This window comes from Colius striatus, chromosome 1, assembly GCF_028858725.1.
Source record: "Colius striatus isolate bColStr4 chromosome 1, bColStr4.1.hap1, whole genome shotgun sequence".
In the NCBI taxonomy this organism is placed as follows: Eukaryota; Metazoa; Chordata; class Aves; order Coliiformes; family Coliidae; genus Colius; species Colius striatus.
Window position 1 is genome coordinate 15,401,656 of NC_084759.1, and position 24,543 is coordinate 15,426,198.

The 24,543-nt window shown below is 40.6% G+C and overlaps 1 protein-coding gene across 2 annotated transcripts in view; it reads left to right on the forward strand.

Moving 5' to 3' along the window:
• Window positions 1–24,543, forward strand: part of GRIA4 (glutamate ionotropic receptor AMPA type subunit 4) — a 236,891-nt gene that overhangs the window by 194,770 nt on the left and 17,578 nt on the right. The gene's annotated exons all lie outside the window — the stretch shown is intronic.

A 24,543-nucleotide genomic window follows, 5' to 3' on the forward strand; every position in this document is an offset into this window, starting at 1 on the left:
TCACCGATATTTTCTTTATCAAGGTATCAGATTCATCCAGTCAAGTAGGAGAGTTTTTGTTTCACAGGCAGAACATCATTTCTTCTTCATTCAAATTGTTGGAGAAACAGAAGTGAAGGTGCTACTTCTGTGTTAAGATTGGCAATGTTTACCATTACGTTGTCTTTAATGTTTTAAGACAAACAAAACTTGTCTTTCTCCTCTGGTAGACTTGTCAATTTTATTCAGAAGAGCTACTAGCATGAAGTGTGCATCTTTTCTTCAAAAGAGCTACTCGAAGGTACAAGGAGGTAGTGTGTGGAGTCTTACAGCATTAGGCCACATGTGAGTGGCGAAGAGGGAATGGCCCACAGAGCAACCAGCATCCCACTTCTTAAATGTGTGCTCATGATAAGGGATTACAACAGGCTCTGATGAAACAGATTCACAAGGGAGAAAAAGTGAGTTGAAGGGAGGAGTTGCAAGTGCAGATGGAGCCATAGTTCTGTGCAGGAAATAATTAAGGAGGTACCTATATCCATGACTGCAAAGGAGACATCATTACCACTATGCAGGTTGCAGATAACTAGACTCACCCTAACTCACCAGTTTAACCTGCACATAGTAACACAATCCTCAATAGCTCTAACATGGATGAGAATAGGAGCATCATCAGAATCATTTCCATCCACAGCTTGTACGTGCAGGAAAAAACAGGCCAGTCATTTCAGTGATAGCTTATGAATTTTTGGTCCTTAACGTTCAGTACCTTTCAGCTTTAAACGCTATCATCTTCACCACTGAATAAAACAGTAAGAGAACATAAGGAGGCGAGAGAGGGGAAATGACAACAACAAAAACATTAATTATAAAGAAAAAAACATGTCCAGAGCTCATGGATCTGTTAAAGGTAGAAAGCAGCAAGTAACAAGACAGGCCGATCTCTCATCTGGGTATATTTTCAAAGCACTTATTTTTTTATTTTCCATTTTCAATAGATTGCTATCTCCATCTCAGCGTTTCAGAAAACCTAGAAGTAGCAAGCAGCACTGTAGTTTAGTGAAGCTGCTTTCCTGTAGTAAGGAAATGCCCATTGCTTTACTGCGGCAAAGCTAGGGCAAACTTTTTAGGAATCACTTTAGCTAGTGTCATATAAAACTTAGCAGCGGTCTATTTGCTCTAAGCATGCTTGATGGTGCTCTTTAATCCCTTTCACTTGTTTCTACAGAGTATCCAACATAACAGCAAGAGATAGCCTATTATAATACGCACTAATAGCCAGTGGAACTTGGTTTGTGTCAAATTTCATCTTATTTCAGGTCTCTTCAGTTGGCTAGATAAAAATACCCAGGACATAAAGCAGTAAGAAGGATGAGGGCCTAGTAAGGCAGTAGAAAAGAACAGAACCATGACTGTAAGAATCAAGTGTGAAATCCTGGTTCCATCCCAGCTAGTGACCAAGCTCCCGTATAATTCATTGAGGCCACAATTTGTTTTAACTAGGGGTTGGCAACTATCATTAAGATGATGTGACCAAAAGCGTTTAGTTTTTCACATCCTACCGTCATATGTGTTTCAAAGAGGGGAACAGGGGAAATTTTAACCAACGTGAAAATTGGACCAAATCTTCTTTCAAGCTGTCTCGACTGGCAGTCCATGCCCATGCCTTTCCCAAGCCTTTCTTTCACATGTGCTGAGCTGCTTGCACCCCATTCCCTCTCCAGCCCCACTGACAAACCTCAGGCAACACATCAGTGCTGCTTACTTGTTAAAAACATTAAGCAAGACACTTAATGTTCTGGATAAAAACAAAGAACAAGCAATACCTCACATTTGTACCATCTCTTCCATGTATGTCTATAGACAGTAGTGCTTACCAAAGAAGGGAAAAGCTTCCTACCCTTGTGCTTTTGAACAGAGAAAACTCAGCTGTAAATTTTAACTGCATGCTTCAGTATTTTCTGAATTGTGTGCAATGGTAGAATATGCTGTCTTTTTTCTATTTTGACTACATCCCCCATGGTAATGTTTCTGTTACTGATCAGATGTCTTATATAACTGCTGCCTGCACAGATAATTGCAAATATTGAACATGCAGTTTGAAATCCATGAAGGGCAGACTAGTTAAGCTCATTACATAAATTAGCCAAAAGACCTAATTTGCTATGGGAGTTGTAAATTCTATATTTTGTTTAATAATCATAATTTCCTATTTGAGTTATGTGAAGACCACAAATTACTTGATGTGGTTCACAAATAATTGCAAGTAGTATATAAATGTTAAATGTTCATGCTCTGTTCTTAGGCTGTTCGGGGCTAGGGAAAAATGTCATTTTTTTTAAGTGAATTATTCAAATCAGAATATTCACTAAACTCTTGGAACACCTATTTCACTATTTATCCTCCTACTACTTAAAATGATCATAAATCAGGATTTTTTTTCAGTGGAAATGTAGTAACAGCTGCATAAAATTGATGTGAGTGTATGGAGAACTGTGAGTGTATGTGCTTTCACACATCTAACTGGCAGAAAGTGAGGTAATCTAAATCAGACTTCTTCCTGTAGCATAGGACTAACAATGGTTCCCCCCATCACGCCACTGGGCTCACATTCATTACAGAGCACATACCCATCACTTCACTCATGCAGACGAAATCCACCTGTCAGAGTGATCCAAGAACTGGTCTCTCTGTTGCTCATGACCTACACATGAGCAGGGTAGTGGATTTTAATTGGAAACTCTTCCTTATTCGGTTCCATGCTACACTCCTGCAGTGTTCAACCAGTACCTATTGGCTAATTGGGATGATTTATTCTCAGTGCTGGTGCAATATAGGATTCATGCATATCACTGGATGGAGGAGAATGGGAAATGCCTGATGTGTGGGTTTTTTATGCCTACTGGGCAAGTACCACGTTGCACATCATGTGTGTCTCCTTCCTTCTTTTTCAGTGATATTCATTTCTAGATACTGTTATAAAAAACTGACTTATTTGAGAAGGAATGTGAAACTGAGGGCAAAGGCTCTCATTACACAAAAAAAAAAAAAAAGAGTTTCTCTCATAGCACTGTGCAGCTGTCCTTACTGTTTCCTCCTCCTACCACGGTAGGTATCCTTCCAAAACTACTGTGTAGTAACCAATGTGAATTAATGAGTTTTTTTTTCTTCCAAGGTGGTTAAGAGAGTTTTGCTTCTCTGCTTAGCAAGACCTGCCTTTGTAAATGTGTTGTCATTACAAGACGTTCTCGTGGCCACACTTGTGGCCATTGTGGATCACTCCTGGCTTATCTGTCTTGCCACTTGCAGTAATCTGTGTTTCTAGAGGGCAGCACCTGCAGATCTTGTACTATACAAATCCTGTGCCTTGCATGCATCTACTTTTCTGTTTGAGATGTGTAGGCATCATAAACAAGTTTGAATAGTGGTGAACATTAGAGAGTTCTTCACTCTAAGAGGAAATAAGGGCAATATTGTATTGAAGTTGCACAAAAAGCTTTTTCTACATTTTATACCTTGAAGCTGTTGGATGCAAAGATGAATGACAAGTTGAGTTAAAAAATGAGAAGTTGTCTTTGTTGCTTTGACTGTTGTGACTCAGGACATTTGGCTGTCCTCTCCTGCAGCTGACAGTGTACAGTGTGGAGGAGTGAAACTTGCTCAGGTCATGAGTGTCTGCTGAGACACTTTGAGTCCAGCCAGATGAGAGTGGCAGGATTAGATCTAGCCAATAAATGAAATACTGTTGTGAATAGATGTGTTGGTGTACTTTAGAGATTGGTGATGGTTGTTCACCAGCACGGCGAAATCCAACGCTACGTTAACTTCCTGCTATTGCCATTATGGTTAATGTTTATAGATTTCATTATTCAAGTCTCTGTTGCTTTACGTAGTAAAAACAGTAACTCCAGTTTGAATTTGGGAGGAATTCTTCATGTTCTGGAGAGGAAGGCAAAAAGGTCTACGAGGTGCTACCTGTTGTTTTTTTGCAGTGTGAGAGACGGTGACACAAACTGACTCTTGACACTGACTAAGGTGCCAGTTCTTTATCCGTTCTTTACTGTGTATTAACAAGAAGTGGGAGATGTGAGAAGTGCATCAGTGTAGCAGGTGAAGTAGGTGTAATTTTTCTGATCGTTCTAGCTACTTGTGTGAAGTGCAAAGTACAACATGAGTGAAGCTATGGATTTTAGTTTCTATTCCTTGCAAGAGAGAAGTGCCTTGAAGAGTGCTTGGGGTACAAAAAGCATCCCAACCATTCCCTGCTGACATTGTATGGATTCTCCTGGTTTATATGTGCAATATCTGAAAGGGATTTACCTTAGAATTGAGGGATCTGTGGTGGAGAGAATCTTTTCATGACAAAATGTGTGAGAATAAGGTAAAGGTCTGTTATAAAGGGAGTATTTGTGTGCATAGGCTTTATAAAGTACCGTATTGCTTTCAATGACTTCATCTAGTTCTTGTTTTCCTGAGGTAAATCTCTAAAACTGACACTCTTTCATGGCTTTGTTTCAGTGGGGTACAACAGCTGATGACATTACCTTTGCTTTTGAAGGATATAATCCAGTAGAGTCCTTTAGTTAGAAATGTAGTGTTGAAGGAAAACTTCTGCATGCTAAATTTTCATGCATACATTTTTTTTCATTCATACAAAATGTTGGCAGATCTTACATAGGATGAGATTTCTCCTATTCTTTTTTTTTTTTGACATCTTTTTTCTTGAAAAGGAAAGCTTGGAAAAAGAAGGCTACATCTGATAGTATAATTTATTTAAACTTCATTAAGCTTTTTATTAAGTTCTCTCCTTCACGTTTTTGGAGACCAGAGTATGAGAAGAAAATCCCAGATCACAATTCATTGTCAAATCTGTTTGTTGTGAGCTTAATATTATTGTTCTGATATATATATATATATCAGTTGTCTTTTTACCCAAGAACTGATAATTCAATCTCTGATTGAATCTTTTAGATTCACAGTTTGTTTATGACAGAGATTATCTTCCGTTAGCGTTTGTCAGAGGTTTGTTACTGTGGAAATCCATGGATTTTTGCAAAAATAGGCTGTTCACAGGAGTGAAGCTTCTGTGTGCAAGTTGTGTTGTATCATAAGGTAGACATTTCCCTGGAGCACTCTTCATTGTACCCTATAGTGTTTTCAAAGAACTCCTTAGATTTTTTTTTCTTTTTTAACCAATATTGTTGCTTTAGCTATTCTAGCTTGTGGTGTTTCTTTGCATCTGGGCTGCATTTTTTACCCAATAGTGAGTGTTCATGTTTTTAGAAAGGTATGAAAATCAGCAAAGGTAATGTATGCTTGGGTCACTATGATGAAGTCTGTGCCCTACGTGCTTTTGAGCATTGTTCTGGCAATTCATGGAGAAGGATGGGGTAGCTGGCTACCTGTCCTCCAGTTGGCAATGCTGTCATGCAAAGGTATCCCCAGAGCAACATTCACAGTGGAGGGATGCAGGGGAAACAAGACCAATTCCTTTTCACAGGTTTCTTTTCTGCTGGGATGACTGGTCTTGCCTGTAATCAGTGTGTTGTCCATAGAGGCAATCACTTCAGCAAAGGGCTGTAGGAGCTTGAAACTGGAGACAACTTGTGAATAATGGAGGTTTGAGGACAAAAATGAGTGACGTGAAGTTGCTGAGATCAACCTCTATTCTTTTAAAGCAAGGGCCACCGGAGAAAACAAAAATCCCTGCATAGTTATGCTGTGATCTATTGATAGTTACAGGAGTCAGGAGTTTAATTTACCAAGATTTTACGAGGTCGTTTCTTTCTGTGATACAGAACAATTTGAAAACTAGAACGTGATCTATAACATTTTATGCATATTGTAAACATTGTCCTGTTTGACTGATGGTGTAGATCATACTGTATGACTTTGCATAATATTCTTCCCATCACTTTGGGCATAACAAGGCTTGAATTACATCCCATTACCCATTCAGTGTCAGAGCTTATAGTCTGGATATTTCTCAAGCAGGTCAGATCATTCAGAGTTTGTTGGGTTTTCTGTCAACTAATAATATCTACAAGGTAAAAAGGCAGAGGGTGGGCCACTGCTTAGCAAGGATTGTGAAAGTCAGGGGTCAAAAGAAGATTAGTGAAGAGAGAGACTGGCAATGAATGTCAACAAGCTGTTCTTTCAACTGAGCCTGGGAGGCTTATTTCTGTCTAAAAAGAGAATATCTGTTTCAAAAGTAAAAGTAAAGCCTTGAGAACAGAGATCATAATCCCAGCTTGCTGTGTTCCTCAGTGATTGGTACTGGATTAGTTTTATAATTTTTACTTCAGATAAAGCTTTTCCTCATAAAAAAAGAGTATAATAAAATAGAGGAAAATTTGATGATGGCTAATGAATGCCATTACAACGTAGAATCATAAAATGACAGAGGTTAGAAGGGACCTTTAGAGATCGTCTAGTCCATCTCCCCTGCCAAAGCAGGTCCACCTACATCAAGTCACACAGGAAGACATCCCAGGATGCCATTGGCCTTCTTGGCCATGAGGGCAAATTGCTGGCTCATATTTAGCTTATTATCAAACAAGACTCCCAGGTCTCTCTCTGCAGAGCTGCTCTCCAGCAGGTCAGTCCCCAGCCTGTACTGGTGCAGGGTATTGTTCCTTCCCAGATGCAGGACTCTGCACTTGTCCTTGTTGAACCTCATGAGGTTCCTCTCTGCCCAACTCTCAAGCCGGTCGAGATCCCTCTGAATGGCAGCACAGCCTCTGGGGAATCAGCCAGTCCTCCCAGTTTGATGTCATCAGCCAACTTGCTGAGGGTACACTCTGTCCTCTCATCCCAGTTGTTGATGAAGATGTTGAACAAGATTGGCCCCAGAACCTGTCCCTGTGGAACTCCACTGGCCACAGGCCTCCAACTCAACTCTGTGCCATTGATCACCACCCTCTGGGCTCTGTCATTCAGCCAGCTCTTGATCCACCTCACTGTCCACTCATCTAAGCCACACTGCCTGAGCTTTCTGATGAGGATGTTGTGAGAGACAGTGTCAAAAGCCTTGCTGAAGTCAAGGTAGATGAGATCTGCTGCTCTCCCCTCATCTAGCCCTCGTTATGCTCTTGTAGAAGGATATCAGGTTGGTCAAATGGGATTTTCCCTTGGTAAATCCATGTTGACTCCCCCGATAACCATCTTTTCCTTCATATGTTTAGTGATGATTTTCAGGATGAGTTGTTCCATCACCTTTCCAGGGATGGAGGTGAGGCTGACCAGCCTGTAGTTTCCCAGGTTGTCCTTCTTGCCCTTTTTGAAGACTGGAGTGAATATACTTCAGCAAAATCTTTTACTTGGAGAAGTTTTGCCTTTTCTTGCACAAAGGCAGGACATTGCAGTGATCCTGACTTAAGTCACCAAATTGATGTGAAAGGCATTGTTATTGAAAGAGTTTCTTATATCTTTACAAGAAAACAACTCATTAGTGTCCATGATGCTGCACTGCCAGAATTTTCCCTGCCCTGGCAAAAAATAAAAAAAAACCAAACAAACCCAAACCAGACATCAACATACCTTTCAAGTACTTCAGAGAATTGTGTCTCATCTACCTTACCCCATGGAGCTTATTTTTTCACTGCCACTGCAGGAAGTTTTCACCTCCAGACTTCACGGGCGTATTAATAATTGAACAAAGCTCTCTGTGGTCTGGAGGAGAGAGCAAAAGTCACAGGAACTTGTTCTGTTGCCATTTCTGGTTTCCTACATGATGAATGACATTAAAAGCAGCTGATGAAAGACAAAGCTCTTCCAAGAAGCCAAGCTCCCATTTTGGTCACACATTCTGAAATCTCTCTACTGTATGCTGCTGTTACACAGGAGCATTGCTTGCGCCAGTCCATGGCAGTCTGCATCAGGACAAGTTTTATAATGGGCTCATTTTCTACAATCTGAAAGAAATAAAAAATATTAAAACATAATCAGAGTTCTTTTTTGTTTGTTTCAGAAATATCTGAATGCAAAAAGAATAGGAGCTTCACATTATCAAAACTGTCCAAATGAAATTTGTTAGACTGCTTGCTTCTCTGCCAGATAAAAAGAAGCATATGTTTAAGTGTATCTAATAAACTTCCCTAAATCTATCAATAAAGACCAGCATGTCTCAAAAATACTGATAGCACTGCTATGAGTGTGCCAGTGAGATACAAAAGGGTTATCATTGTTTCCGATCTATAGATCCTCTGAGGAACAAACTCTGCTTCTTGCACTTCAGAAACAAATTTCTTCTGCCCTTTCCCTGCCATTTCCCCAGTCCCTCATAAAGCAGCTCAGCAGAGGGCAAGATGCAGCCCATTATGTTTTAACAATGCAGCTCGTTATTATTTCTCTCTTTTCTTTTCATGACAAATGTCTGGCTGTTTAGGTGTCCATTCCTAGGAAACTGCCAGGCTTCAGAATATGTGTTCATTAAGGGCACAAGCCAGCTACCCTTTGAAGTTGATGGTACAGTTCCCCCCAGGTAAAAGGCCTATCCCACTAAGATAATAATTGTCCAGGTAAATTGTAGGTAGACTAAAGCAAGGGAGCCAGCCACTGAAAAGCATCTCAGCAGCTTGTAACAATACCTCTCTGTGGAACTGACATTTGGGGAACAAATAGCACCTGAAAAACAGTTTACGATTAATCTGTGTGGTAGTTGCAAAGCTACCCACTTCCAATTGATAGTAAGTACTAGATGGACTCCCAAGAGACACAAAATGCCCATTTAGTCTTTATGCAACCTTGGCTTTTCTGAGAAATCCCAACCCAAAAGTAGGGGAAAAGGTTTATTTTCTTTCTCATGGTTTCTTTGATCCAAGAACACTGTCTTGTACTGGCACACTGTACACTGTACTGAGTAGGAATTATAGATAGAGTGAACATCCCAGAATGAAAGATGGATACTACCAGTGGGGTAAAAAAAAAAAAAAGAACAAAACATGATTCAAGAGGCTTAATATATAATTTAAGCTATTCTGTGTCTTGGCATGAAATGTAGCTATTTCCCAGCATCAGCCGGATGTTCCCAAGGTGCTCAGGTTGCAGATAAAAATGTCCATATGTGCCTGTCACTGAACAACACAGGTTTAAAAGATTATATGATAAAACGGTGACCTGTGGTCAATCAGTAGTTATTTCTCTGAACAGGTCTACCTTGTGTGTGGTAGGAAGTAATATTAGAACTATTGCTTATTTTCTCAACTATCTCTAGGTGTCCTTTGCTCAAGTCTCTCTATTTTTGTAGCTAGAAAGTATATTCCCATTTTCTGCCTTCCTTTCTCTGCTTCCCTTTTCAATTAAGTCACTAAGAGCTTAAATTAAAGCTGAAAAATTATTTTTCTCATATTTAACCATATGTTTTAGCAAATCACATGATGCTAAGCAATGCTGGTGTTCTTTTGTTGAGACAGACTCTTTTTTTTAACAGCTTTTTGCAGGATTGGCAGTTTTCCTTAAAGTTTCACTGCAATTTTCCCTGCACTTTTTAAAGCCAAAAGTCAACTATATTAAAGCGGTCCAAGCCTAACCTGATACAGAGACCTATTTCATTGTTAGACTTCAGTTATTTCTTTCTACTCTAAAAAAAAAAATCAAACATGTAAAAAGAATAATCTGCCTCCAGGAGCCAGGGCAGACAGCGGAGTTTTGTCTTCCTCCAGCTCCCAGCATAGGCAGGAGATAGCATCTGTGTGCAGGAAGGTCCACATCCCTTACATCTTCTGTAACTCACAGCAGGAATGAATGAGGCCTCCAGATGAGAGCAGCCCCAACATCTGGCAGCCCATCTGTTACCTCCAGAACAGACTTTTTCTGTACATAATTACACATCAGACTCATTCCAATCTGTGGCTTACATGGTTCCATGTAGTGCAGCCAAAATTTGAAACTGACTCTAAAGAGAGACTTTTACATTTAGAATGAGACCTTTGGCTTCAATGTTAAGAATGTAGACACCTGATTTTGCAGATGGCAGTGTGAATATTCTTTTAATAGTATGTTATACTGTGTCATTTGTGTGGTTCAGATTTATTTTGGATCTTAAAACTCTGAGCCTACAGAAAAACTCATCAGACATAGTTGGAAATCTGCAAGTTATTTCCTACAGAAGAGCTCAACATTTTCTATTTAAGTCAAATCACTTGGATTTCAGGTGCCTAAATGCAAAACATTGATAGGCAATTTTTCAAATGTCTGCATTTTCAACACAAATTTTTAATTTGGAGGTTGACACAGAAGCTTTTTACAGGTGGCAAAACAAGATAGTGACAGCCAGGATGTAGACTGATGCTTATTTGTTTAATGGTTTTTGTTAAAAGATGGTGTCATTCTGTGTGCAAAGCTGTGGGACCAGCCCACAATAGATACTCTGCACTTTCTAAAATCTATCTCCTCGGGTTTTAATCAGTATGTGATAGTATTTTAATTATATTCTATACCTGCTAATCATATTTCTTTCCTATAAATGCACACTCAACAATTAGTTCTGGTTGTACGGAGTTTAAATAATGTGAACTCAGAACACAAAAGTGTAGTGAAAAAAAGCAGAAAGTCATCACAGTTCCTTGAGGATTTAGGAGTTTTTCCTGTCACAGTTAAATAACCAGGCTTCTACTTTTGGCACCTCTTTTAGATAGTGGGCAATTATCCAAGGCAGTTTCCAATTAGAGTGCTTTTAGCTCATCTAATTTGTAACTCACAAGAGAAGACATTGTGACATCAAACAAAATAATTGCAAACTTTCAGACCACATCTACTATACTGCAGTCTTTCTTTGGCCTCCTAATTCAAGAAAAACATCAATAAATTGAAGTAATTTCAGTTGAAGGTGATCAAGATGGAGCTGGGTCTGGAGCACTTAGCCTGTGAGGAGAGGCTGAGGGAGCCAGGCTTGTTCAACTTGGAATAGAGATGGCTTTGAGGGAGATCTGACAGCAGCCCACAGTGCCTGTGAGGAAGTCTTCAGGGAGATAAAGCCAAGCTCTTCACAGCAGTGCAGGGAGGGAAGGTAAGAGACAACAAAGCTTGGACTCAGTGTAAGGAAGAACTTTTTCCCCTGACTGCCTGAAGACAGTCTGAGAATTGCACTAGTTGCCCATAGAGATGGATTCTCCATCCCTGGATTTTTAAACCATCACTGGATGAAGCCCTGAGCAGCTTGGTCTGACCTCAGAGCTGACCCTTATGTGAGCAGGAGGTTGAACTGCACTAGAGTATGGTACTTTTTGAGAATTCTGGATATGAAAAGGACAACCATCACATTCAATACTCTAGAACTACAGGAGTATTTGGAACATTGTAGGAGCTTACAGAGAGGGATGTTTCAGTTTTCTGTGTAGTAGAAGGTATATCCTAAACTTGTATAAAAGCTGATCCTAAACAGTAGGCTTTAGTTATTATTTCTGTGAATTAAAAGTTACATTATTCTCATCTAAATCCCATTCTTGTGTAGTGAAACTAAGAGAGTGGAGAGTATCTGAACTCAGTGAAATAAGTAGTAGTGCTTCATATCTCTGCTTTGCCAGGGCAAAGTGAGAGAGTATTTTGTTAAGGGAGTCAATTAGTTCAGGTTGGCTGTCTCTCACTTTTGGTAGGATATACAGAAAAGTTAGGAATATCTCATGGTTAAAGACTGAGTTGAGAGAACGTGCACAGAACTTTGATTTCCATTGAGAGGCAAGAAGAATAAATTCTCTGTAAACACTTGCCTGAAAGTGGCCTCATTACGCCAGCATCAGGGCAGCCAGGTAAAAGTATGGTCCCATAGATCGTGGTTGAAATCCTTTCATTGAAATCCTCACAGCTCACTCAGGAATAGGGACCAGATGATTATCTCTGATTCTGCCTCTTCCTCCTGTTCTTGTGATGACTTTGGTTCACCTTCATCTCTCACTAAGCAAACTTTTTTTGGATTACTTCTTCTATGTAGGAGGGACAGATCCCAGCACAGGTTAGTTCTCTGGTTCAGCTGCAGCGCCTGTCACTGGGATTTGAGTAGCCACAGTGCCTGTTGTCATGGCAAGGGTAGCTGCAGTGCTTGTCATGAGGGTTGGAATAGCCACAGTGCCTGTCAGTCTGTTTTCCTTCCCTTCTCCCTGAGGGTGCTGCCTAATGTTAAGCAATGTTTGTTAGATGCTGGCCAGGGCCCAGCAGAGTGCAATAAGTTGTGCCTCTTTGGAATAGCCACAGCATTTTCCTTTTAAATATCCTCTCACTTCATTAGAGTCCTGCAGTTGTTTGTGAGCAAAGTTCCAAACTATGAGAGGTGAGATACCTGCCCATATTCTCCCACATGCCTTTCCACCTATGACTGTCCAGCCTTGGGGCAGATCTCTCAGTGGTATTATTAAAAAACCAAGATAACCCTAAACAAGACCTGAAACACATTGAGGGGACAGAGCAGTAAGAGCATGCTGGCTTGGACATCTCAAGGATATAAAAAATTCTCAAAGCTGTTGCAGTTAGCCTGAAGGAGAAAGGAGAGGTGAAAGGGTAGGAGAAAGTATCCTCTCCTGTCTTCCCCATGGATTGAGTAAGATTAGTAAGGAATTCCAAGAGAAGACACTGGATGTACAGGAGTGGATGTACAAGAGACCAGCTTAACCTCATGACCAGTGATGTAATCATAGAATCACTAAAGCAGGTTCACCTGATCACTAGATCAGGTCACACAGGAACACATCCAGGTGGTTCTTGAAAACCTTCAGAGATGGAGACTCCACACCCTCCCTGGGCAGCCTGTGCCAGGGCTCCCTCATCTGAACAGGAAAGAAGCTTTTCCATATGTTTAAGTGGAACTTTTTGTGTTCCAGCTTTTGTCCATTACTCCTTGTCCTGTCACTGGAGACAATAGGAAATAAGTGCTTCCTCATTCTCTTGACATACACCTTTTAAATACTTGTGTTAATCAAGGGCATCAGTGTCAATGAGTGTTTAATGAGACCTGTCCATGGAGGCCTCTTACCTACTCTACCTGATTTTTCACTTGTAGGGATACATTGTTTTTGGGCTTGTAGTATGTGGAACTTGACAATTAACCAGTTTTTTGGGCACTCCTACCTTCTAGAATGACATTCCTCCAAGCAGGTCTTTGAAAAGACCAAAGTTAGCTCTCCTGAAGTCCAAGGTTGCAGTCTTGCTGCCCTACCCCTTCCACACAGGATCCTGAAGTCACCGTCTCACAGTCACTGCAACTAAAGCTGCCACCAACATTCACATCCCCAGCCATTCCTACTTTGTTTGTTAGTACAAGGTCTGGCAGCATGTCCCTCCTCCATTGTATCGTAAGTCTATGTTACTTAGTACAGCAAAATGAGAGTCTCCATCCCTCTTCCAGAGGTGATGAACAGTACCACAGGGAATGCATAGTGTGTGTAAGAATTTACATAATGCCACCATGTGAACCAATAAACCAACATTGTGACTAGCAACTATTTAACTAATATAATAAACGCAGGTAACAAATTTGTTTTAACACACTCTGGTCAGATCTCTTGTTATCTCAAACCTTCAGGCCCCACGTTGGTTGCCACAAAGGACTGCCATGATTTAGTCTCAAATGGCCACTAAGCACCATGCAGCCGCTTGCTCACTCCTCCCCCTTTTGGAATGGGAAGGAGAATTGTAAGAAAAACGTCAAAACTCATGGGTTGAGATAAGGATAATTTAATGGGACAACGGAAGAAGATAAAAAAGAATAATAACAATAATGCTAATTAAAGAATAGTGATTTTCAATGCAATTGCTCACCACCCAGAACCTGATGCTCAGCCCACTCCCAAGCTCCTTCCTCCCCCTGGCCAGCACTGAGCATCACATCATGTGTTTTCAAACATCCCTTTGGCTTATTCAGAACAGTTATGTTGGCTATGCTCCCTCCCAGCTTCTTGTGAAAATTAACTCCATCCCAGCCAGACTTAGGACATGATGCGCTCAGGGCAACAGCAATTACATTAATTGGATCTTCATGGCCATCACAGAGATCTGTTAGTGATTTCCATATCTGATTTTCTCTATAGCTTAGGTGCTTGTATTTGAAACATTACAAGCATGAGTATTACTGCACTGATGTGACTGTGCTTGATCTGACTGGTGCTAGTGTATTTGTGTTTGCTGCTGTGTACATGGCTGTACCGACAGTTGCCAGAGGGATTGGATTGCCCTTGTCTGATAATTTCACCTGATCATGGACTGATGTTCAGCTGGCTTTGGACCATTTTAATTGCCAGCACACTGGCTCTTGAACTGACCATCTTGTCTGGTTGCTGGCATTGTATAGTGTTTGTCTCTGCCTATCAGATCTTCCTCATTACCTTCTACGATAATATTCAGACAGAAAGTCCTAGGAACTCTTCCAGCTAATCCCCATTTTGGCTGCTGACCAAATAAGGCTTTATATGACACAACTGTAATTGCTTCATTTGTATGGTATTGATCTGCCATTAGGCAAAACACAAGCCAGCATTTCACTAAGGCTCCAGTTTTGCAGTATTATTTATTGTTTGCATTGCAGTTGAAGCTAAAGTTCCCAACTGGGCAATGGACCCCCTGTTTTTTCTCTCAGTCTCTGCTTCTAGTTAAAACAATGAACTTCAAAGTGCTTGCCTCATGACTAGACCAAAGCTTAAGAAACCACTTCTTAGCAAGAATCTTTCCATTTATTGCCTTCCTTCTAATCCATCTTTATGAAAAACATCATTATGAAGTCACAAAGAACCATGTAGAGTTAATGGAAATCTCTCATGACTCTTCTTAGTCTAAGCTTAGGACTGACAACAGTGTATCAGCTGTGCAGATCTTATGAAGTAGTGGTGTTTTTTCACACAACAGGAAAAATCAAACATTCATCCTGATTTGTCAGTGTTGCCAATGCTTTTTACATAGTGGCCGTGTTACAGTAATAACTTGTGGACATTGACGTCAGTGAATGAATTCCCTCAGAAGCAAACTGCAGTCTTGCCCTATAGCTTTCCCATCTGGAGTTGCTTGCTTTACTATGAAGGAAGTAATGGATGAGCAAACTGTTTGTGTAACAGCAGTTTCAGTACCATACAGTATGCCAGCGTCATTTGGTTTTGTGTTTATTTCATGCTTCAGTCTCATTAAGGTGAGGCTAGGGCATGGTAATTGAAAGGTCTAATCAGGCAGGCAAAGGTTGGTGCTCACAAGGAGAACGGTTCAGGTTGTGCCAAGGGAGGTCTAGATAGGACATTGAGAAGCACTTTTTCACCAAGAGGGCTATTAAGCATTGGAACGGGCTGCCCAGGGTCGTGGTGGAGTCACCATACCTAGAGATATTCAAAAGACACATAGATGAGGTGGTGAGAGATATGGTTTATTGGCGGGCTTAGCAGTGTGAAGTTAGTGGTTGGACTCAGTGGACTCAATCACTCCAACTGCAGTGATTCTATGATTCTATGCTTCATTGGAAACAGCGCCTAAAATAGTGGATTTGTTTCTAAAATAAAAATATAGACATTCATAGATTCATAGAATAGTTTGGTTTGGAAAGGACATTTAAAGCTCATCCCTGTGCAATAAGGAGAGAAATCTTCCACTAGATCAGCTTGCTCAGATACTCATCCAACCTGACCTTGAATGTTTTCAGGGAGGGGAAAGCTATTGCCTCTCTGGGCAACCTGTGGCAGGGTTTCACCACCCTCATTGTCAAAAATGTCTTCCTTATATCTAGTCTGAATCTATCCTTTTTTAGTTTAAAACCATAACACCTTGGCCTATTGCAACAAACCCAACTAAAGTTTGTCCCCATCTTTCATATAATCCCTGTTTAAGAATTGAAAGGCTGCTTTAAAGTCTCCCCAAACTTTTCCCTTCCCCAGGCTGAACAACTCCAACTATCTCCACTTTTCCTCACGGCTGAGGTGTTCCATCACGCTGATCGTTTTTGTAGTCTCCCCTGGACCAACAGGTCCATCAGTTCCACAGGTTTCCTGTGTTGAGGACCCCACAGCTGGAGGCAGCACTGCAGGTAGGGTTTTAAAAGAGCAGAGGGGCAGAATTGCCTCCCTTGACATGCTGGACACACTGCTTTTTATGAGTTCCACTGAATCTGGCTACTCCCTGAACTCCTGAGAAAAGCAATAGCAGTAAATTCTGGGTTTTTTTTTTTCCTGAGTTGCAGCTGCTGAGAAGGTGGCAAGAGGGGTATTTTTCTCTCACTGTGGCTCTATCACTCAGATCCCTATCACTCAGTCACCCTGACAGGAGTTAAGTGCAACTCATTTTGTAAAGCTCTTCTCTGAGGCCATCTCAGAAATATTAGCTAGGATGGAGGACTTCTCTAACCTTTTATGGGGCATTTTAAGCTGAAAACAATGTGCAGAGATGCTCAGTTGAGCATCTTTACTTGTAGAAGGTACTCCTGATACTTTTTTATAATTTCTTAATCTGACATCACAAACTAATCAGTTGCCATTATGAGGTCTTGCTGCTTGCAAGGAGGAAAATATAGCAACATATGAGTAGAGTAACAGGAGAAGACTGTGGGAAATAGGATTCATCTTACTCATTGTTATATGTACATAGAGGGTGAGATTTGGCTTTACATAAATGAAAAATTTGAGAAGTCCAATAGTGAAACCTCCTCAAATATTGCCAAATTTGAATCAGTGTCCAAAAATGCCAGATATGTTCAATATTACATTAAGAAAGATCTCGGGTTTATGATGTTAGCTGCCCTACTACCCAATCAATAGAGCATACATTTAGATATCACATTGAGTCATGGAGCTCCTTTGGAATCAGAAAACCTAAGTTTTGCAGTGAGTCCAACAGGATATTTTATTTCTCGTGATTTGTAGTGATGGTCAGCAATGAGTCCTGACTGTTTTGAGAGGTCACAATAATATTCCTTGTGGGGATAGGTGATTCAGTCTAGGGCTGGGTCTTCCTGTGCAAGAAAGCTTTGAAATGCTCGGTTGAAGGCACAGTATTTCTGCCACTGCTGGGAAATGTTGAATGGAGTGAAAAATTAGAAGCTACTGAGACAGCTGCCACCTGTTTTGTGCTGTAAGATTTTTTTACACTTCCTCCTGTGTTGGGTGGCCAGAACCTGTGATCTTAATAGGTTTTCCAGTAATCCACCAGTGATATCAAACATATTGAGATGGATGTAAAGAAGGAATAACTTTCTAAGCCATAAGGAACTACACCCTACTTCTATTCAGTAAGCACTGAGGAACAGCCAAGAGAGATACATTTTTTTTTCCTAGTCTCATTCCAGGTGAAAACAGTCACTGTGACATTCAGAAACGTAAATTTTAAATGCCTTACAAAGATATCTAAGGTAATGTGTACAAGAAAATGTAAATCTACTGGCCAACATCAGTAATGATTAATAATATTTTCAATCCTGTTAAAATTAAGTAATCCATTCCATCATTTGTGCAGACAGCAAACTGCAACGTTTGGCTTTTTCTCGTGGATGGAGTGACGTAAGGAGTCTCAGTGACTTGTGCCTGGATAACATAGCATAATGCCATTTAAAGAGACCTGCAAGTCTAGATAGGAGAGGAGAGGGACAGCATGAGATGAGGTAGAGCTTGCTGCTGTGGCCCCTACCACAAGCTATTACTTTCTATCTCTCAGCAGTGCAAATCCAATGCCGGTGGAACCTCTGCCTGGCACTGAACCCCTACCTCTCTGTGCCAATATTAACATTTTCTCTCTGTTGGAGGACCCTAAATTTAGGAGTTACTGGAGAGGCAGGTGAAAGAGCATCCAAACGCCCTACTGAAGCAAAACCATGAGTCAAGATCAGCTTCACCTGAGCTGTAAAAGGCAATAGGCTTTCTGCCAGCTGTGCCAAAGGTGAATGTTACCCCATCTAAATGCATTAAGTATTTCAGGGTCATGTATTTTAAAATGCTCATTTTACACATGTCAGATTTTAGAATATTATTGTAAGTGCTTTCAGCAGAATCAAATGCATAAAAACCATGAAGGGGTCAGGATTCTTAATGTTTCTGATGCAACTGAAGTTTGAGGTAGTTGGCAGTGGGCTAAGCTTATCCTCAGAGCAATTCCTGCAGTGTGGAGACAGGGTTACACCAGTGCTCAGACACTTTTGAAAAATCCCACTCAAGCCTTTAAAACATATATTTTGGGTTGCAGGTGCTGGACTGCAGCAGCGTATTCACATAATCCTGCTTATCCTGCAATCAGCAAGAAAAACAGTACTTTGAAAAGTGGTACTGCTCAATGAGAACAAGATCAGGCACTTATTAGCAAAAATTAAAACACTGTAGAGTTGGGAGAAACCAGCGTTTCTGATGCTACTAAAGACTATATACTGAACCAATATGAATAGTTACTCTAGGGACAATTTTGTGTGTTTTTTATTTACAGCAAAACTTTGTCTAAAGCATAGAGAGAGGCTGAGTTGCCTGCCCAGGTCAATGGCTGTTGTTTTTACATAAGCAAAATATATACTTAATTGCTTATGCCAAGAAGTGTTTGCATACTGTAATTGGAATATCTTGCTGTAAAACAGCTTTCAATTTATATAACTATTTTTAACTACACTCATCAGCCCTCTAGCTGGTGTAAATTGTCAGAACTTCTTTGAATTCAAAGTAGCTATGGCAATTTTTAGCAGCAGCAGTTCTCCCATTAATTGGAACTCCTGCTGATCCTCAAGGTGTCAGTTTGGCTCATATTTGTTTACAAAGCTCAGTTCAAGTAACTAAGCTGCATGCTTAGGATATACACAGAAGCTGCAAATGCTCAGTGCCCCTGGAAATTAACCATCTTATTTGGATGGCTAAGTGAAGGATGTTATACTTATTTTAATTAGCCACAACTTGAGCACTGCTTTACATTTTCCATCTCTAAACAAAGGATAACAACACGTATACACTTAGTAAAAAATTATTCTTATAAATTTTTCAATGTCTTTGAAAAAGCCTGATTTCAAAGTTGGCCCTTTGTCATTACAATTTAGGTTGTTTTTCTTGGAAAAATGCTCTTGCATTAGCTCTCCTCTTTACTATTTGCATTATTGATCCTTTAAACCTTCTGAGTATTTAATGATGTCAGCTTTGGCTACGTCTTCCTCGTTCACTGAGTGCTTCTTTCATTCCTAATTTATTAAACATATCCAGCAAGTGCCATGCAGCTTTACGCTTAATTTCTCTTGATGAATTGTCAACCACCTTTAAACTGCACTGCGTTTGTGTCATGTGAGAGTCTGCCATCAGCACTTTTCCAAACATGATTAAAATAAACAGCCCAGAAGATAGGCAGGTTTAAATGTTTTCCTTGGTGAGGTCTCGTATTAATTTTTCCCATTTGAAATTATTTGAAGGGATGATATGAATGAGTGTTAAATATGCACCTACTTGTGTTCCACTCAGTGCATCTGAGACAGATCCTCTGCTGCATCTGGGAGGCATTAGGCTGTGCAGTAAGGGGAGGCTGTCAGGCAGCTGTGACCTCCTCTTCCCAAGCCACCTGGGCAGAATTCTCTCTCTAGAGAGTAATTTAGATTCCTATCACTGAAGTAAGGTCACTGAACTCAGCTTCACTGGGCTCTCTCTCTGCCTTGTCCTGAGGGAAGACCCACTCTGGCCTGCGCCCAGAGCCCCAGGGGGCTCATCTGGGAGAGCTACATCGGGGAGGAATGTCCACAGTGCAAGGAAGAAAATGAGCTTTGAGTCACTTGAGACACACCAATTGCCAACACATCACTGGCTGTGACTACGTGGTCTTGGGAAAGCTTGTTGTGTCAGTGAACTCCTGTGGTGGCACCGCCTCATCCATGGCTTCACTTCCCCTTATGCAGTAGTTTACTGATCTTTGCAGGCACTACTTACAAAGGACTATATGTACCACAGAGTTATATGGCAATGTGGTCATGGATTTTACTGGAATAAAAAGCAAAACCCAGTATTTTTCCAGTTGGTCCATACCTCACATATGGCTCATCTGTGGTGCTCCGATCATGTAACAGCCAAGTACTCTTTGTTTGAAGTTTGCTGTGTGCTCAGAGAACCTGAGGTTAAACAGAGGTAGCATCCCTCTGTGAAACATGCTAAGTGGCTGACCGATTTCTGAGGCTTTCAGATCCTTGTGGGAAGGATTTGTGAAAAGCCTTTTAGAGGGCACAGGGTCTCTGCTTCTGCCTCAGTAACTGCAGTGGTGGCACCAGTGATTCTAGGACAATGGGCTCTGCAGTATGGCTGTGGTTTAAACCAAGCTGTCTCCACATACATAGAGACCCATTAATGTCAGTCATATTATCTTCACACTTCCTGCTTGTTCATTATTTCAAGTGAACAACATTGCCAACAGTAAGGAGTGAAACAGCAGTGCCGCCGCCTGTAAGGATAACAGCAAAACTTCACCGAGAATCCAGGGAAGTACTGAGGGAAGTATTTTGCAATCTAACGTGCCAGTTACACAGAATTTATGAGACTAAGTTCAGGAAAAGGATTCGGGAAAATGTCAAAGCTGTTTAAATAGCTAAGACATTTAAGTTTTCCTGGCAAAACTGCTGGTTACCTAAAAGACTGTTATTAAATGCTCTCAGTAGAGATCCTGCCGTCTTGTAATGAGTCCTTAGGGACCTGTCTGTGCCTTTTCAACATTTAGCATTCAAAATGAGGTATTCTGAGACCTGGCTTCATGGAGGAGGTCTGCTTTGCTGTGTGTGCTCAGGCCAAAGCTGAGTTCTCTGAATTATATTCATTAGTGATGCTGCTGATATGTGATGCTTTCCATGAGCCACTGCTTCCAGAGATGCTGGGAGCTGAAAGACTGAGGCAAAAAAGAAGCTATGTCTGAGACTGTGGATAGTTATTCACATTTAATCAGGCTGGAGAGATCCCATTGCATGTGTTTAAGCTCTGGGCATTAGGATATGAAAACAGGCTTGATCTTACCATGTCAGGATGCATTTATTGGTTAGTCTCTGGTTGAGAGATGATGAGTTGCTGTGCTGAAATAGGTGCTTAAAGTGTTGTGTTAGGCAGAATTTGGTGCCTCCTGTCATGATGTTCCCCTATGACTGTCTCAAATTTCCAGCAGTGGCCATGATATTTGCCACAGTGGTCGCTAGCTTGGGCATCTGTCTTATTCCCCCATGGCTCAGGGACCTCTGTGTGTCTCTGTCAGCCTTGGAAATGCCCCTCCTGTTGTTGAGCCTCTAATTGCTTGGTATCACAGTGTCGTATGCCACAGCACTCAGGTCGCTTGTTGAATGCCTGCCTCAGTGCATCATACAGGTTGAAGTCCAACAAATGGATTGTCTTTCAACCGTTGCTGTGACCCAAACTCACTGGAAGTCAAAGCATATGTCTTTGCCAGCTTCCTTGGGCTTCAGGCAAGCACCTTACTGCTATTCTGTTGGGTAGCAAGAGAGGTATTGCTATCTGGAATCGTAGATGTTATTTTGCAAGGGGCTGGGTCATTGAACTGTCATCTGCCTGTGAAGTTTTATCTTTTGCTGCCCTTGAAAGGCCTATTGGCAGTTGGCACAAATAGGTGCTTTAAAAAGAGAAGTGACATTGATTGTTTTTATCTGCTTATTCCTATTTATTTATGGGAAGATAGAAAGTGATTTTAAATGAGTAAGAATGATTTAATTCTCATCAAGCTCTTTATATAGTAATTCTATAGGCAGCTTTAAAAAAACAGGTGTAATCCATACATTGAAATCACTGTCCATGAAAGAACTGTGAAGTAAGGTACCACTGTAATGCAAGGGGAGCAGTTTTGGCTGTACTGCCTTGACTATTGCATACAAGGACTTGTTTTCTTCTGAGCAATGGAGAAGGCAGGACTGTATAGTGACAGCAAGGATTAAGAGTCAGATATTAAAGTGCTTGCCTGCTCTCTTCTCTTCCCTTGCTCTTGCAAATATTTCAGTTCTTTTATTGGGGAAGACATTGTTCTTTAGTGGGACTCTTGACTAAGTGTGGTATTGAGGATGCAGTCTTATTTTTTTATGATGAAAGAATGCTTTCTGCCATGGATAGTCAAGTTCCAAAATGCCTTCCATGTGGCAGAATGAATCACCATCTAGCAGGAGTATGAGTGATCTAGCCTGGCTCTGAGGTCTCTGGTATACAATTTTCAGCGTAGTCACTATTGCATCTCTCAGGATCTCGATTGCAATATGTCTGTGGGAGCTAGAGCAGTGTTGAGCAAAGGTTCTCTTGTGTTTTGCTGACCAGAAGGAAACTATTTATTTCCTCATGTTGAGGTGGACCTGGATAACAAAGCGACAGAGAAAGCAGTGTGAAACTATCCTGGTTTTACATGGCCTACTAGACATGAACAGGACAATAATGTATTACATTTATAAACAATACGGTTTAATTTCAGAGCAATGATTGCAGCTTAAATCCACATTTACTTCTTCATCCTTTTTATTTTTATTTCTCTATTGTGCTGTGAAACTGTCTATGGATATGGCTAATAACCCAGCTAAATAACCCTCTCATGAATGGGTTTAATTTATTTATTTATTGCTCCAAGATTACTATCAACCAGCTGCAGCTTCTCTAAATGACTGTGGGTAAATTTTCCTTTATGATCTTTAATATTTTGAAAGATGAATTGAAACATTTGGCAAGTGAGAAAGCCCTTTCCCTTCTACATGGAAATTAAACATGAAAGTTTAGTAGGCAAAAACGAATCATGTAGGGTTTTTTTTTTAATTCATCTTAAAATATCCAGATAAAAGTCAAAGTAGACATAAACTTGAAAAGCTTGGGAAAAAATGTAAGTTATCAGTTAACATCTTCATCCAAGGTAAGATAAAGATCAAAAAAAATCTTTCTAAGGATTTTTCTAAGGACTTTGTCCAATTCAGTGAGCTTTAGTGTTCATACTTGAGAGACTACAGTTTAGAGGAAATAATATGAAGATACTTTTACAGACAGACTGGTTTATAGGGCTTCCCATCTGCTCAAAAATAAGACTCTGCTTAAGTGGCTCTTGAATTGAATGTTGGTGATATTCTTCGAGATATGTTTCATTTTCCATGGGACTTATCACTCCCATTCGCATCTATAGCTCTGACAAAGCAGCTTTTTTTGTTATTGCTTACCCAGTGTCAGAAGTAGACATAGCAGAATTAAATTAGAGCTTGATTCGGTACCTGTTGAAAGGAGACTTTGTAGACAACAGGCTCAAGCTATACATTGAAGTCATTTCCAGAAGAGGTACTGTTGCTCAGTGTCAAATATGTAATGTTTCTATAGGGTCATCTTTCATTTATGACTCAGTCCCAATGTCCTTACAAAGGTAAAATTTGCATTTAGCATACTGGAAATTTGTCTGGAAATTGGCAAGGCTGGCCACAGAGCTACCTTTCTGAGTGAGGCAAACAGGCCAAATGCATAAGCTTTGTAACTGAAAGCTGAGTAGGAGTATTCTGTAGTAAATATGAATGATTCAAAAGCAATTGCTTCCCAGAACAAAAGGGACAAATGAACAATTTCATTCTGATTTTGCAATTGCTCTTCTCCCTCTGGAGTGTGAACCGTAATTAGAGCACTTACACAAAATCACATTTGTCAGCCTGGCTGCTAAATTCCCATGAAAGCTTCATCCACAAGGAGCTGTCTGTTATACTTCCACTACAGCCTGCAGCTCTCATTTTCTCTTTCAGGGTCAGACAAGCAATTGCTTTGTCTCTATTGAAAATTTCATATAAAAGTAACTACAGTGAAGCTAGGTAAAGTCAGATCTACATACAAACAGTTTCCAAACTTTGTGAACAGCCATCAGAGATCTGTCTCAGTTCCAGCAAGAGCTATATGAAAAGCTGTTACCAGAAGACAGTGAAGGTGTGTCCTGAAGTTTGTCCCCAAAACAGACCAATTGTCAAGAGCACTCCGTGAGCTGTGAAATGCCATTGTCTGTACCCACCTGCCAGGAAGATACCTCTCCTAATGTGTTAGAGGAGTTTCTATCCTAAGACCAGAGACCAAACATTTCTAGAGAAGGTGAATCATAAGCCCCAGTGGCTTCTGGCGCCATAAAATCTGATGGATCTCTGCTGCCAGATGATCTCTCTTCCTCAGCCCTTCTCCAACTGCTCTGAGGGTGTTGCATCTTCTCAATAATTGATGAAGGGAAGATGCCACTGACAGACATAACTCTTACCAAATCCCACTCAACCTTGATAGACAGATTTTGATAGCATTAAACAAATTCAGACTGAGAAACAACATCCTTCTCAACCACATATTGTCCTTGAAGGGCAGTGGTTAAGCTATTGGCACCTAGATACTTCTTTCCCTTTGGAGACAAATGGTGCTTCAAGGATATGGTGCTATGGCTTCATAGGCCTCTCTGCAGGTCCATAGCAAGCCTGGGCAGACACTCACCAGAGAGAGTGTACTAGCACTAGGGATCTCTGAACATGAAAAGAGGAAGAGAAATTTTATTATTATGAAATTGTAATAAACATTGATGTGGTTGTGCACCACTAGAATAAGTGACCCTTGAGACTCTTTGTAACAAAGATAAGAAGTTGTACACTTAAACAAGTGCAAAGGCTCCTTGGGAGCCCCTGAAGGCTGCATAAATGCCTTG